This window comes from Gorilla gorilla, chromosome 2 (genome assembly GCF_029281585.2).
Source record: "Gorilla gorilla gorilla isolate KB3781 chromosome 2, NHGRI_mGorGor1-v2.1_pri, whole genome shotgun sequence".
In the NCBI taxonomy this organism is placed as follows: Eukaryota; Metazoa; Chordata; class Mammalia; order Primates; family Hominidae; genus Gorilla; species Gorilla gorilla.
This window is the reverse complement of record NC_086017.1, coordinates 174,552,469-174,570,557: the sequence shown is the minus strand read 5'-3', so window position 1 is coordinate 174,570,557 and position 18,089 is coordinate 174,552,469.

Here is an 18,089-nt window from a genome sequence, read left to right as displayed (position 1 = left end):
TAAGTAATATGAATGAACCTCGAATAGCACCTAAATTATTTTATGAAACATTAATGCCAAACTGAGACAAACCATTGCAATTCAAGAAATTATAGACCAATATTCCAAATAAACATAGATGCAAATATTCTTAATAAACTGTGTTTGAAATTTTAATTCAGCAATGTATAAAAGAATAAATATGTCATCCACAAGTAAGTTTTATCTCAGGAATACAGTACTGAGTTGCATTAAAATGTAAACAATGTATTCCTCCATTTTAAGAGACTAAAAAGAGAAAATAAAATCTTGTGATCATCTCATTAGAAGTAGAAAAACATTTGCCATAAGCCAACATCTTTTAATGGAAATGTATAAAAATATGTATCAGCTAATAAAAAAGGAGAAAACTTCATGGACTTGTTAAAGAACATCTGTGAAAAATCTAGACTTAACAACTAGATTATTGATAGGTAGTAACTCCCTACCTATCAATAATCAGTTTGAATGTAAATGGGTTTAATTTTGCAATCAAGAGACATACTCCAGTGGCTGAATGGACTTTAAAAAAATCCAATTACATGCGGCCTACAGGAGACTCATTTCATTTTTAAGGATACACGTAAATTGAAAGCAAAGAGATGAAAAAAGATTGCATCCAAATGGAAACCAAAAGAGAGTAGGGGTAGTTATATTAGACAAAATAGGCTTTAAATTAAAAACTGTAAAATGAGACTAGAAAGATCATTATACAGTGATAACGAGGTCAATTGATTAAGGAGATATAACAATAAAAATATATACACACTCTACATTGGAGCACCTAGACATGTAAAGCAAATATTTGAAGATTTAAAGGTAGAGATAGACTTCAGCGCAATCATAGCTGCAGACTTCTATACATCACTTCAACAATGGCCTCATCTAGTCAGAAACTCGATATGGAAACATCCGATTTAAACTACACTTTAGACCAAATTAACCTAATAGACATATATTGAACATTCTACCCCAAAGCATAGAATACACATTATTCTCTAATGCACATGGAACATAGACTACAAACAAGTCCAAATAAAAAAATATTTAAATCATATCAAGTATCTTTTCCAACCACAATGGTATAAAACTAGAAATCAATAGCAGGAGAAATATTGGAAAATTCACAATATGTGGAAAATAAACTACATGCTCCCCTGAACAACCAGTGGGTCAATAAAGAAACTAAAAGAAAAATTAATAACAGAACTTTTTACTTGGGTCTTTTTTCTCTTTTTCTTTGTTACTGTAGCTAAAAGTTTGTCGATTATTTTATCTTTCAAGAAAATTCACTTTTAGTTTCATTGATCTTTCTATTACTTTTCTAGTCTCCATTTTATTTGCTTTTGCTCTAATCTTTTTAAAAATTTTCCCTTCTAGTAAGCTTGAGCTTAATTTGTTCTTTTTCTAGTTATTTGAGTGTAAAGTTAGGTTGTTTATATGAGTTCTTTCCTCTTTTTTGGCATTTATTGCTACCAACTTTTCTAAGAGTACTATTTTTGTTTCATCACAAAAGTTTGGGTATGTTGTGTTTCTATTTTTGTTTTCTTAAGACATTTTTAAGTAAAAGGGCTCAGACTTCCTATTTTAAACTTACTGTGAAGCAAAAGTAATCTAGACAGTGTGGTACTGGCATAAGGATAGACATATGTGTCTGGTTCTTTTCCTTTTTTTGTTCAGACTCTATTTTCTTCTATTTTTGAAATGCCTTCTGATTTATGTTGCTGTTGTTATTTAAATCCAGATACAGTGTATTAGTTAATAAGATCTGAGGTAAATAATACTAAAGTTTGAAGATTTAATCCGACTAGGGGTTAAATGTTTTCTGTTAAATGTTTAATATTTTCTGTTGCCGTAGGTGACAGAAGCTTAAAATTCCTCTGGTGTCTTTATTTTTGCTCTTACTTTTCACTTGGGTTTCCCTAAGTCCTTCTCCACAAAAAGAGGCTTTTGCTTGCAAATGTTTCAGCTGTAATCTATTGCTATTATTTTAAAACTTTATTAGTATGGTATTAATCTGTAGTGAGAGGAATGTCTTGTAATTTTCCAATTATATCACATTCTTGAGCCTGTGTCTCTGAGCTGTGACTTTCTCAAGTGATTCCAAGTGATATCCATGTTTTTCCTCCCTTATTTGAAATATGAAAACTAGAGGAGCAGGAGTAGGATGAATGCCACTCCTCCTCAGGAAAAGGCTTTGAAATAAGTCTTTGGTTCCAAAGAGTATGCCTTTGTTATCTCGAATAGTTTGGAAATATTTCACAGTTGATATTCTTTTTTTCCCCTTGCCAGAACCATGAGGGCAATCTCCCTCAAATATTTTTGATAAGAACATGGTGGGGTAATGGAAGTTAAAATAACCAAATGTTGAAACTTCCTAAGACGAAATCTTCTGCAATTTTCTCAGTCTCATACTAGTTCACACTAGCCTCTAGCAGTGCATCTAAATGGTCCCACCAGCTTATGGCTCCAGTGCCTTCTGCTCCAGATAAGCAGATCTCAGCTCTTATTTCTATGTCTCCAAGTTTGGGGAGGCATGGGGTGTTAAGTTTGTCCCACCATCTTAGTTCTCCAGTGAGTCCTAGAAAAGTAATTGAATGTAACTGAATATGATTTTTTTCAGCCATATGTAGTTGATTTCCTTATTCACTACTTCATTAGTATGTACTATTGTTTCAGTATGTATTATTCTTTCTGTATGACTTTTAGGAGTGCCTTTTGTCAGAACAATGCATTTTCTTCTATTTCTAATAAGTTCAGAGTTTATGATCACAAATGGATTTTATCCAATGTTCTTGTGGCATTTATTGAGATGATTACATGATTGCTTAACATTTATTGGCACAGTAAATTATATTGCTTTTCAATTTTAAGCCATTTTTACATTTCTTGCAAAATGTCAAATGATTATTAGGTAGTTTGCTTTTAATCTACCATAAATTTAACTTGGTAGCATTTTATATATATACATATGAGAGATATTAACACAAACATATACATATTTAAAAGAGCTATAACCTCATCATTATTTTATCTTATATCTTAGCTTTTTGTATAAAACATATATTTTCTTCATAAAAATTAGATGAAAAGTGTTCTAACTTTTTGTATTTTCTGGCAGTTTGTAAATTAGTGATATTACTCCTTTGAATGATTTGAGGAATTTGTAATTGAACCATCTGGTCCTAGAATTGATTTTATAACAGTGTTTCAAATTACAAATTGAGTTTCTTAGGTTCATATAGGACTCTTGATATTTTCATATACACATAGGGCTATTTTTATGTTATTATTAGGGTTTTTTTCAGTGTTTCATAAAAGTTGTCTTTATCATCTAAATTATCAAACTAATTGACAAGAAGTTATTTTCTGCAACTTCCTAACTATACTCTAAATAACTTTAGTATCTGTCCACGGAATTTTTTAAAGTTGTGATATTATTAATCTATATTTCTCTCATTAATTATCCAGTCTTTTTAGAAATTTTATTGGTTTGCGCTGACCTTTCATTTAAAAATTTTTAGTTCTTTTCATTTTACATCTATATTTTGTTTCATAAGTTTCTTCATCATATTTGTTATTTCCTCTATTCTACTTTATTTAGATATAACTTACATTTTGTTATGTATATTTGGGAAGCCTATGTCATTACTTTTCAACCTTTTCCTGATAATATTTTATTTAATGACAATAAAAATCTGATGACTTGTTGCTTTCCTAAATCTAGTAAATTTTGTTATTTTGTCAATTTACTCATTTTTAAATAAAATGTACTGTTATTGGCCCTGTGACTTATCGTTCAGAGTGTCACTTAATTTTCAAACTCCTTGATTTTCTAATTAACTTTTTGTTATTGAATCTGATTTAATTTTAAAGTCATCAGGAAATTATATAAGTCATGTCTTCTAAAATTGCTGAAACCTTTTTATGACTCAGGATATAATCTATTTTGGTAAAAAGATTTGGTAAATAAATAGATTTGGTAAATAAATGACACATGGTTCTTTGAAAAGCATTTGCATGCTATATACTTCAATGAAATCTGTTGTTTATTGATATTATTTACTAAATCTTCTAATTTTTTAAAAATAGTCTCACTTGAAAAAGATTTTTAAGAATACCAAAAGGTATTTGTAGATTTGTCTCTATTTCAAATTCTAATGTAGTTTCTCTTTAAATACTGTATTATATATAACAACTATCTTATTAATTGCACACTTAGAATTCTTACACATTCCTGTTGAAAAGTTTCTTTTATAATTACAATCTTTGTCTCTCATGCTACATTTTTCTTTAAGGTTTACTGTATCTCCTTAACATAGCTATACTAGCTCTTTTAGGAAATGTTTGAAAGGTTTCTCATACTTATGCTTTCAAACATTTTGTGTTCTTACATTTGAAAATTGCTTTTGAAGAAAAATAGCACATAATTAGTCTTTTCTCTTTATTTAGATTTACCATCTTTATTTTATTGGTATGTATGGAGCTTTATGTTGAATGTAATTACTTCTATAATTTAATTTAAACCCAGTGGTTCGATAGTAAATGTTTAACAAGTGTGACCTTTTTAAGTCACAGATAGTGAAAAAATGAGTATTTTTCTTTACCTCGGACACTGTGTTCCAGCCATACCTTTTTTATCCTTACTATCATTGCTTTCTCCCAAGTATCTGGGGACAAAAGATTGAGATTTGGTAATTCTTCTGCTCTTATTTGAGGTCGCTTTAGAGAATCCTCTTTCCCATTCTTTGTTGTGAGAATTGTTTGCAAAAGCTTTCCCAAGCACTGGGCCCATCACCTGAAGGACATTTTGTTCACAGTGCACTCTTTGTGGATTGTGTTTGCATTAAGAGGAAACTTCAGGCCGGGCGCAGTGGCTCACACCTGTAATCCCAGCACTTTGGGAGGCCGAGGCGGGCAGATCACGAGGTCAGGAGATCGAGACCATCCTGACTAACACGGTGAAACCCTGTCTCTACTAAAAATACAAAAAATTAGCCGGGCCTGGTGGTGGGCGCCTGTAGTCCCAGCTACTCGGGAGGCTGAGGCAGGAGAATGGCGTGAACCTGGGAGGCGGAGCTTGCAGTGAGCCTAGATTGTGCCACTGCACTCCAGCCTGGGGGACAGAGAAAGATGCTGTGTCAAAAAAAAAAAAAAAAAGGAAAATTCAAAGCTAATTGAGACTAATATTTTGTTGGACTATGTTATAGTCAGTTCTGACGTCTATAGAAAAATTACCATAGACTAGGTGGCTTAAACAACAATTTATTTGTCACAGTTCTGAAGGCTAGGACATACAAAATTAAGGTACTAGCAAATTCAGTGCCTGGTGAGCTTCTATTTTATATTTTATCATCTTATTGTATCATCACATGATAGACAGCAGAGAGACAAGAAACAAGCTCTCTTCTGTCTCTTCTTATGAGGGCACAAATCCATCCTCACAACCTAATTACATCCCAAAGTCCTCATTTTCCAATACTATCCCATTGGAGATTAGGGTTTCAACATATGAATTTGGGAGGAGGAAATGCAAACATTCATTCCATAACAGACCAGAATTCCTTTAATCTTTGATAACTCTATTACATTTGCATAGTTTTGCTTTTGCTGAGCACTTCCATCACTATCAATTTTTCTATTGCATTCTTGAGATTGAGATGTATTACTGGTTATATATTCATCTCTTCTGAATCAGTCTCCTCTTATTGATTGGACTAAGCATTTACTTTTTTGCCTAATTTATTTAAAAATTAAGTGGAAATAGGGTGAAATTTTGTTTTTGTCATCTTCAGCTTAGATAAACAAATAGGGTTCAAATTTTTTCCTTCACATACTGTTCAAAATTAGCTTGATACACTCTTCATATTACACAAACCTTTAACAATAATTGAATTTTATAACAAATCTAAGGTTGACTATTTTTCTTTGTTTACATTTAGCTTTTACATATAAATAAACTGAATTTGAAATGTAAATACCAGCATCAACAACATGGTGAAACTCCATCTTTACTGAAAATATAAAAATTACTGGGCATGGTGCACCTGTGGTCCCAGCTGATTGGGGGACTGAGATTGGAGAATCACTTGAACCCAGGAGGCAGACGTTGCAGTGAGCTGAGAACGCAGCACTGCACCCCAGCCTTGGCAACAGAATAAGTGAGACTCCATGTCAAAATAAATAAAGAAATAAATAAATAAATTAATTAATTAATTTTAAAGAATGACTGATATAAAACTTTAACATGTTGAAGCTACCTGTAACTCTCGCCTCTGAAGAACAGAGGGCTCAAATATGTTAACATGATGTAAGCCACAATTAACATCAACAAAAAAAACCCCACTGAATTTAATACATTTAAATAGTAATTAGATATATTTATTTATTTTTTTTTTTGAGATGGAGTCTCGCTCTGTCGCCCAGCCTGGAGTGCAGTGGCGCGATCTTGGCTCACTGCAACCTCCGCCTCCCAGGTTCACGCCATTCTCCTCCCTCAGCCTCCCGAGTAGCTGGGACTACAGGCGCCTGCCACCTTGCCCGGATAATTTTTTGTATTTTTAGTAGAGATGGGGTTTCACCGTGTTAGCCAGGATGGTCTCGATCTCCTGACCTCGTGATCCTCCTGCCTTGACCTCCCAAAGTGCTGGGATTACAGGCGTGAGCCACTGCGCCTGGCCAGATATGTTTTATCACATAAGCTGCACTGCAAAGATCTGACTGATGAACAATTCAGTGATTCAACGATGTCATGTCCCTTCTATCTTTGCACTGGCATTCCGTGTATAAGTTTTGTTTTCAGATGCTTCCCATAGTAAGGATAATATAGATACAATAATTCTAGATAACACAAATATGAAAATTCCACATTTCTGCATTAATCAGTTACTGGCAAGAGAATAAAATTTCCAAAATTGTCTTAAATTATTACCCTTGTGAATGGAATGGGCACAGAAGATTCAATAATAAGACCAATGAAGTGTTTATTATAATGAAAATATATATTGTGATGTGCCTTCTCTGCTATGCTACAACAAAACAACAACAAAAACTTTGCATGATTGATAGAAACTTTGTTGTTAAAAACTATCATACATTTTGTTATAGGTATAATGTTTTGAATTTATAAAGCCATATTCAAGTGTAGATGTAATTAACATGAATGAGTAGTAGTAGTTTACAGAATGTTATTTTTAAATTTCCTTTTGATTCCTTCTAGAAGTTTATTATGAACATATATTTAAAATTACAAAGTTAAAATATTAATACTAGAGGAAACGTTAGAAGTAAAATTATTCAGCCACTTATTTTGTGAACATAATGACTGTCTTATATATGCAATGGTCTAAATAATTATCAATATAGTGAGCTACTATAGATAGTTAGATATTTAACTTAAACTTTCTGTCTCTGCATGGCAATAGCAAGTGCTGTCTACTTAGACAGAAGATTCAATATTGATAATCTATAGTCATATGGAATACGGTTTGCACAGAATAAAAACATAGAAACTTGTTTCTAATTATAAACTCTAACAAGTAAAAATTCTGATAGTATACCGCCAAAATGTAACATACTTATTGTTTATGTGTACTAAATATTCCCAAAGATCTAGTATCAAACATTTGCATGAAAGGACATAATTATAAACTCAGTAAATATTAATGAAATACAACCATATTTAGAAAAGGAATTTTAAATTATGATTGACATCCTTATATAGCGATATTTTAAAAAGTGTGTGAGAGAGTAAAAGACCAAGGACTTCACTCTTGTAACAGAAACTTCACACGTTTTATGTTGGAATATGAAGAAAAAATATTAAACAAACATGATTAGGATGATTTTCAGAAAAATCACAACGTAAAACAATTCCCATATGTGTATAAATATATAATGTAGATATCAGAAAGAATTAAATTTCTAGAAATAATGTATTAAGCAACAGATCTAAAGGCCATGCTAAAAAACTGCATACCTTTTCCTACAATATCTATCAAAAATTTAATAAGCCATTTTAAGTGGTATGATGAAAGCACTTTTCATTGCATACTTTTTGATTTGCATTTCACAAAAACTTCATATTTCTGGGAATGTGTGGGCTGGTTTGCAAAAGAATAAAGTAATGCGTTAATTAAATTGAAATGACAACTGTAAGAAACTGTAAAGACAGATTTAGGTTAATATAAAAATGAAATATACATAAGTATTTTTAAGTCTGATTTCTTACTAAAAGTGATATGAGATATGCAATGACAACAATTTTTATAAATAAGAATAAACAAACAACTTTGTATATTTTTGTTTTTTCAGGTAAGAAAATAAATTACCTTACTATTCTAAGAAAGAAATTTCTTCATCCTTTCTTAAACATGTACATTTTCTTAGTCTTAAGTAGAATGTGAAAATATCAAATCACAATAAATATTATCAGATTTACCAATAGGACATGAGTGATTCAAAAACAGTGCAATGCTAAAAATAAAATAATTACACATATACACACATGCACACATGTAGCTATTTACTTACATTTGTATAGATACGTATATCTTACTGTAAGTCTTGATACTTTACAGAAGTATTAAGAATGTTCAAATGTCAAAAAATCAATCATTCTATGGAAATGAAAAATCTAAACTCAAATAACATTTAGAGATTTTAAGTGATAGAACTCACTTTAGCATTTCTTGTAGGCATTGCATTGAAAAGGAAGTGAGACAATGGCAAGCAAAAGTTTGCTTGTTTTCTACAGCTTCTTAACTTGTTACAAGATTTCTCACAATGCTATTCTAGTTGTTAATGTTGTTGTTTATCCAGTGTTTCTGTGGCAGAGCAAAGACTAGAAGCTTTCTACCTTGCCGCCTTGCTGATGTCACGCACTGTATAAAAGTATTTTAATCTATGATAATACAAGAACATTTTTAAGTCTAAAAATAAATCTTTAGTCAGCACATGAAATTATGAAGGAAAACTCACCACAAGGCAGAAAGCAAATATAAATGAGCTAAGTTAACTATAGTTAAGACAGTTGGGAGTCCTAAAATAGAATGAGGGAAATTGGAAGTGGCACATATAAAGAAAGATAAACAGTTACATAAATGAAACCAAATTACATTAAACAAAAAGGAAAGGAGATATGTGATTTGTAGAAAGATTTAAGAGAATACATAGAGCTGTAAGTTTTAGGAATTCTGATGAACGGTAGAGGAAGGCTCTCTCAGAATATCTTGGGTTCTTAGATTATTTCACAGACAAGCTACATTTTTAGAGAAGTGTTGTTCTAAGTCGTAAAGTTAAGGCATCTCGTGACTCACTAAAAAAATTAATTAATTACAAATCAAGCTTCAGCAGGATCAGCTTCACCCATTAGTAAATTTACTTCTTGACTGTAAAAACGAAACAAAACAATACCCCCCAAACCCTTGAGATTCCTTAGAAAATGATGATAAAATCTAGAATTTGTACTTTTCCAAATGTCCAGAACACAATTATAATTTACTAGACATGCTGAGGAGCTGAAAAATGTGATACATAATTAGAAAATAAAATTGTTAGTAAAAACCAGCTCTAAGATAACCCAGTCATTGATGGTAGCAGATAAAACATTTGAAGTGGCTATCACAAATATGTTCAAGGACTTAAAGAAAATATGGTTATTATAATGAATGAATATGCATCAAATTGTAGGAAATTAAGCTATAAACATAAGCAAATAAAATTTTAGAACTGAAATGCACAATACTTGGAGTGAAAACTACAATAGATGGAAGTAAGATTATATTTGAAATGGCAAAAGAAATGTTTAATCTGGGATTTATCAGTAGAAATTATTCAATCTCTATATCAAGGAGAGGAAACATTTAAGAAAAAAATCCAGACCTCAGTAAACCATTGAATAATATTAAATATCAAACAGCATAAAATTTAAAACTCAGAAATAGAAAAAGTGCAATCATATATTTGAGCAAATCATGATTAAACACTTTACATATTTGTTTAAGAACATAAACTAAGGCCGGGTGCGGTGGCCCACGCCTGTAATCCCAGCACTTTGGGACGCTGAGGTGGGCGGATCACGAGGTCAGGAGATTGAGACTATCCTGACCAACATGGTGAAACCCAGTCTCTACTAAAAATACAAAAAATTAGCTGAGTGTGATGACATGCACCTGTAATCCCAGCTACTCAGGAGACTGAGGCAGGATAATCGCTAGAACCCGGGAGGTGGAGACTGCAGTGAGCCAAGATTGCGCCACTGGATTCCAGCCTGGCAACAGAGCAAGACTCCGTCAAAAAACAAACAAAGAAAACAAAAAAAACCATATATGCAAGAATCTCAGCAAAGACAAAAAAGGATAAGTCCACTAGGTAATCATAGTCAAATTTTTGAAAACCAAAGTTAAGGAGAAAAGCTTAAAAGAAAAAGGACATCTTGTATAATAAGGAAGAAACAGGGTAATTATAGCTTACTCATCGTCAAAAACAAAAGCCAAAAAAAAGACAACATACTTACATTTCTGATAAAAATATCAACCAAAATATATATAGTCCAAAAAAGTCATTTAAAAATGAAGATTGAGTAAAAAATAAAGCATGAAAATAAGAATAAAAAGTGTTTATTTCTAATACACCTGAATACAGAAAATATGAAGGGAGTCTTTGAGTCTAAAGAGCATTGACGTAAAATGGAAACTCAATTCTTCATGAATCACTGAAGACTGCAGTAATAGCAAATATTTTGGTAAATATACAGTAATATTTTATTACTTCTAATTTTTTTATAATATATGGCTATGTAAAGAGAAACTGATAATACTATATTATAGGATTTATAATATATGTACTTATAATATTTATGAAAACCATAGCATCTATGAGAGGAAATGAAAAATAACAAGTAGTCATTAGGCACTTACATTACATATAAACGGATACAATATTAACTAAAAGTATGTTTTAATGAGTTAAAAATACATATTGAAATCCCTAGGGAAAAAATAAATATAATGCAAAAATTATAGCTGAAAAGTCAATGAAGCAGATAGGTTCAAATTATGTAACATTTCTAATTCCGGATAACAAAGTGTGTTTCAGATTCTCTCATTGTCATTGACTCCCTCAGGCTGGCTGAGCCTCTTCAATTTTACAATTACTGGTCAGTGCAGTAGATGATAAAAAAAAATGTGATGAATCACACTAGGAACACACACACCATTGACAAAAATGTAATTTGAATGTGTCGAACTTTAGCTGCCTAGGGAAAGATAAACATATTAAGTACCTAAAAGGAGAAAAGCTGGAAATATCTGTGAAGAAAACTGACCCTATGAAATATACCGAAATAGCTTGCAATCCTCTATTTAAAATATTCTATCAATTGTGGTAAGCAAAATGCTTGACTCTCAAATATATTAAGTCCAGGTACCTGTAATGTATAAATAATTTTATAAGAAAAAATTATCTTTGCCAATGGGAATAAACAGAGATTTAAAAAAAAGAAAATTAACTGGATTTCCTGGGTGGGCATAACTAAGTGCAATTATAGATAGAAGGAGATTGAACACATTCCATAGAAGATGGGAAGTCCTTGGGGTCAGTAGGCAGAAATTGAAATGGTGTGTCCACAACCAAGGAATGCAGGCAGTCGTCAGAAGCTGGAAGAGACAAGAAATTGACTCACTTCTAGGGAATCCTGGGGGAATGTCACCCTGCTTACACTTTTATTTCAACCCAATAAAAATGATTTTGGACATTGTCCTCTAGAACTGTGAAATAATACATTTCTTGTTTTAAATCAATAACTTTGTTGTAATTTGTAATGGAAGACACAGGAACTAATAAACAATTTTATCTCTAAAATACTTTGCTAATTAATTTCCCAAAAACTTTACCAAGATGACACATATTAGTTTCTTCTCATGCTCCTAATAAAGACATACCTGACACTGTCAAATTTATAAAGGAAAGAGGTTTAATTGACTCACAGTTCCACGTGACTGGGGAGGCCTCACAATCATGGCAGAAGGCGAACGAGGAGCAGAGTCACATCTCACATGATGGCAGGCAAGAGAGCATGTGAAGGGAAACTCCCCTTTATAAAACCATCAGATATTGTTAGACTTATTTACTATCACTAGAACTGCATGACAAAGACCTTCACCCATGATTCAGTTACCTCCCACAAACCATGGGAATTATGGAAGCTAAAATTCAAGATGAGATTTGGGTGGGGACAGAGCCAAACCATATCATTCTGTCCCTGATCCCTTCCAATTCTAATATCCTCATATTTCAAAACCAATCATGCCTTCCCAACAGTCCCCCAAAGTCTTAACTAATTTCAGAATTAACTCAAAAGTCTACAATTCAAAGTTTCATCTGAGACAAGGCAATAACATTTTGCCTACAAACCTGTAAAATCAAAAGCAGGTTAGTTACTTCTTAGATACAGTGGAGGTACAGGCATTGAGTAAATGCACCCATTCCAAATGGAAGAAATTGTCAAAAATGAAGGGTCTACAGGCCCCATGCAAATCTGAAATCTAGCAAGGCAGATAAATCTGACAGCTCCAGAATAATCTCCTTTGATACCATGTTTCATATCCAAGTCATGCTGATTCAAGAGCTGGACTTCCACAGGCTTGGTCAGTTCCACCCCTGTGGATTTGCAGGGTATACCTACCCTCCTGGCTGCTTTCATGGGCTGGTGTGTGCCTGAAGCTTTCCAGGTACCTGGTGCACACTGACAGTGGATCTCCCATTCCGAGATCTGGAAGATGGTAGCCCTCTACTCACAGGTCCAGTAGGCAGTGCCCCAGTGGGGACTCTGTGTGGGGATTTCAACCCCACATTTCTGTACTGCAGTGCCCTGGCAGAGGTTCTCCATGGGGACTCCACTCCTGCAGGACACTTCAGCATGGACATCCAGACATTTCCATACATCTTGTGAAATCTAGGCAGAGATTCCCAAACCTCAATTCTTCACTTCTGTGCACCTGCAGGAAGGATGGAAGCTACCAAGGCTTGGGGCTTGCACCCTCTGGAGCCGTGGCCTGAACTGTACCTTGGCCTTTTTTAGCCATGGCTGGAGCAGCTGGAACACAAGGAACAAAGTCTCTAGGGGTGCTCTGGGCCAGCCCCAAAATACTAGTTTTTTTATCTTAGTCCCTGGGCCTGTAATGAGAGCAGCTGCCATGAAGGTCTCTGACATGCCCTGGAAACATTTTCCCTATTGCCTTCTGAGCCTGTGGGGATGAGGGATTTCTGGGCCCCCAAGAGCACAGAGATGTTCGGGTTGGCAGCCTCAACTACGTAGTTGCAGCTGTGCCCAGGAGGGCAGGGCTCCCATCTATTCAACTCAGAAGGGGACATGGCTCCCACCTGTTCCTGACTCCCACCGGCTCCATGGAGCATACAGTCCTGCCTGCCACTCTCACACTGCAGCTGGTGTCTTCACAGCAACTGCTCAAGATGGAATGCCACTGCCTTCAATTGTTAGCCTTATGATAATGTGAATGTTAGCCTTATGATAATGTGACAATCTTCCACCTGATTTCTAGTTATTACAAAAGGTTCATAATTTAGTTCCTTTGCATACCCTCATAATTTTAGATCTATCATGCTAATTTCTACAAAATACCCTATGAGCATTTTGATTGGGACTATACTGAGTGCATAAAAAAATTGAGGGTTAAATAACATTAACAATGTCAATTCTTCCAATTATGAGTACAGTATATCCTGTTTAATTAATCCTAAGCATGCTTTTTATTCTTGAAAGTAGAGAAATTGTCACCATTTTGTTAATTATACCTCTAAGAATTCATTATTTTGGTGTTTTTATGAAATTTATGTTTAAAATGTTATGTTCCAATTCTTTGTTGCTGGTATTTAATTTCTTTTGCTTTGTGTTTTTAAGGCAATATTTCAAAATTTATTTTTAATTCTGGTAGCTTTTTAATTATTCTATTGGAGTTTTCTACCTACACAATTATATACTTTTTTTTTTCTTTTTTTATTGAGATAGACTCTCGCTCTATCCCCCAGGCTGAAGTGCAGTGGTACTATCTCAGTTCACTGCAACCTCTGCCTCCCAGCTTCAAGCGATTCTCCTGAGTAGCTGAGGATTACAGGCATGTACCACCATGCCCTGCTAATTTTTTGTATTTTTAGTAGAGACGGGGTTTCACCATGTTAGCCAGGATGATCTCAATCTCCTAACCTCATGATCCACCGACCTCGGCCTCCCAAAGTGCTGGGATTACAGGCCTTAGCCACTGTGCTCGGCTCACAATTATGTTCTTTAAGAACAAAAACAAATTCTAATTAGAATGTTTTTCTTTTTTATCAAACAAAAATATTATTTCTTCTAATATAAATTTCTATGTAACATTTCCAGGTAAAAGTAATTATGACATAATATATGTGTGAATGTCACATATAAACTTTCCTTAGCCTAAGATTACCCACAGTTTACAGGGAAGGAGGAAACAAGTTCAAAGAGAATTTAGCCATGTTTCAATCTATTTGAAGCTAGCCCATATACTATATTTAAAATTTTTTAAAATAAATATACATATACATGCATATACATATTTTTAAAAACATTTATTTTAGTTTCAGGGGTACATGTGCATGTTTGTTTTATAGGAAAATTGCATGTCATGGGGGTTTGGTGTGCAGCTTATTTTGTCACCCAGGTAATAAGCATAGTACCTGACAGGTAATATTCAGATAATTACCCACCTCCCACCCTCCACTTTCAAGTAGGCCCTGGTGCCTGTTGTTTCATTCTTTGTGTTCATGAGTTCGTAGTGTTCAGCTCCCACTCATAAGTGAGAATATGTGGTATTTTACTTTCTATTCCTGTGTTAGTTTGATTAGAATAATGGACTCCTACTTCATCCATATTGCTGCAAAGACCATGATTTCATTCTTTTTTATGGTGGTTTACTATTCCATGGTGTACACATATATTTTCTTTATTCATTCTACTGTTGATGTACATTTAGGTTGATTTCATGTCTTTGCTATTTTGAATACTGCTATGATGAATATGTACATGCATATGTCTTTATGATAGAGTGATTTATATTCATTTGGGAATATACCCAATAATGAGATTGCTGAGTCAAATGGTAGTTCTGTTTTAAGTTTTTTGAGAAATTGACAAGCTGTTTTTCACAATGGCTGAAGTTAATTCACATTTCTATCAGCAGTGTATAAGCATTCCCTTTTTTCTGCAACTTATTAACATCTGCTATTAATATATTTTGACTTTTTATAACAGCCATTTTATTAGTGTGAGATGGTATCTCATTTGTGGTTTTGATGTGCATTTCTGTAGTAATTAGTGATATTGACCAGTTTTTCAATGCCCAGTGCAAACAGGGTTAGTTTGACATCCTCACTTCCTATTTGGATGTCTTTTATTTTTATTTGTCGATTAATTGCTCTGGCCAGAACTTCCAGTACCATGTTAAATAGGAGTGGTGAGAGTGGGCATCTTTATCGTGTTTCAGTTCTCAAAAAGAATGTATCCAGCTTTTGCCTATTCTTGAGGAGAATGCATCTAGCTTGTGTCCATGATGTTGGCTGTTGGTATGTCATAGATAATTCTTATTATTTTGAGTTATGTTCCTTCAAAGACAAGTTTTTTTATGGTTTTTAACATAAAGTGATGTTGAATCTTATTAAAAGCCTTTTCTGTACTTATTCAGATAATCATGTGTTTTTTAGTTTTTAGTTCCGTTTATGTGATGTGTCTCATTATTTTGCATATGTTGAACCAATCTTGCATTCCAGGAATAAGTCTACTTGATCATGGGGTACTAGCTTTTTGATATACTGCTGGATCGAGTTTGCTAGAATTTTGTTGAAGATTTTTGCAACTATGTTCATCAGTGATATTGGCCTAATGTCTTCTATCAGGTTTTGGTATCAGAATAATGATATCATCATATAATGAGTTACAAAGAAGTCCCCCCTCCTTGATTTTTTGGAATTGTTTTAGTAAGAATGATAGCAGCTCCTCCTGAAATATCTGGTATAATTTGTCTGTGAATCCCTCTGGCCTTGGGCTTTTTTTTGGTTGGTAGGCTTTTTATTACTAATTCAATTTTGAAAGTTATTATTGGTCTGTTCAGGTATTCAATTTCTTCCTGGTTCAATTGTGGGAAGTTGTATGTTTCTAAGAATTTGTCTAATTCTTCTAGGTTTTCTAATTTGTGTGCCAGAGATGTTCATAGTAGTCTCTGAGGTTGTTGTTTTTTTTTTTTTTTATTTCTCTGGGGTCAGTGGTAATATCCCCCTTTGTTTTTCTGGTTGTGTTCATTTGAATCTTCTCTTTTTCTTTATTAGTCTAGCTACTGATCTATAAATCTTATTCTTTCAATAAACAATCTCCTGAATTAGTTGATCTTTTGTATTTTTTTATCTCAATTTTCTTCAGTTCAGCTCAAATTTTTGTTATTTTGCTTATCTAGTCTTAAGATAGCTTTAGTATTGGTTTGCTTTTATTCTCACGTTTCTTCTTGATATGATGTGAGGTTGCTAATTTGAGATTTTTCTAACTTTGTTATGTGAGCATTTAGTGCTATGAATTTCCCTCTTAACACTGTTTTAGCAGCATCCCAGAGATTCTTGTATGTTGAATCTTTGTTCTCATTAGTTTCAAAGAATTTCTTGATTTCTGCCTTAATTATTTTGTTTACTTAAAGTCATTAAGGAGCAGGGTGTTTAGTTTCCATGTAATTGTATGGTTTTCAGCATTTCTTTAAGGTACTGATTTCTATTTTTACTGACCTGATGTTTGAGAGCTTGGATTATATGATTTATTTATTTATTTTTTTGCTTTTTCTATTTGATGATAATGGTTTTATCACCAATTGTGTGGTCAGTTTTAGAGTATGTGCTATGACAAGATGGGAAGAATGTATATTCTGTTTCAAGGGGTGGAGAGTTCTATAGATGTCCATTAGATCCATTTGGTCAAGTGTGAAGTTCAAACCCAAATATCTTTGTTAGTTTTCTGCCTTGATAATCTAATACTGTTGCTGTGAAGTTGAAGTCTTCTTCTATTATTGTGTAAGTATATCTGTAGATATCTAAGACCTTGTTTTATGAATATAGATGCTCCTATGTTGGGTGCACATATACTTAGAATAGTTGGACCTTCTTGTTGAATTGAACACTTTATCAATATGTACCCTTCTTTGTCTTTTTTGATTGTTCTTGGTTTAAAGTCTGTTTAGTCTTAAATAAGAAGAGTAACCTCTGCTTTTCCCTGTTTTCCATTTGCTTGGTAGATTTTTTTCACTATCCCTTTACTTTGAACCAGTGGGTGTCATTTCATGTGAAATAGGTTTCTGAAAGACTGCATATAGTTGGCTCTCACTTCTTTATCCAACTTGATAGTCTGTTCAAATATTTTAATTGGGAATTTGCACATTTTTATTCAGGTTGATATCTGGAGATTTGATCCTGTCATTGTATTGTTAGCTGGTTATTGTGCAGACTTAATTGTGTAGTTGCTTAGTAGTGTCAAAGATCTATGTTTAAATGTGCTGTTGTGGTGGCCAGTAATGGTCATTTCCATATTTAATACTCCCTTAAGGAACTCCTGTAAGGTAGATTTGATGGTAATGAATTATCTTAGCATCTGCTTATCTGAAAGGGATCTTTTTTCTCCTTAACTTATGAAGCTTAGTTTACTGGACACAAAATTGTTGGTTGTAATTTCTTTTCTTTAAGAGTGCTAAATATTGGCCTTTAAATCTCTTTTGGCTCACAGTGTTTCTGGTGAAAGGTTCACTGTTAGCCTAATGGGGTTGCCTCTGCAGGTAATCTGCCATTATTCTCTAGTTGTCTTTTACCTTTTTATTTCATTTCAACCTTAGAGAATCTGATGACTCTGTGCTTGGAAATAACCATTTTGTATGTGTCTTGCAGGGATATTCTACATTTCCTGACTTTGAATGTTAGCCTTTCTAGCAAGGTTGGGGAAATTTTTATCTATGATATTCTCAAATATGTTTTTCAAGTTACTTCCTTTCTCTCTCTCTCTTTCA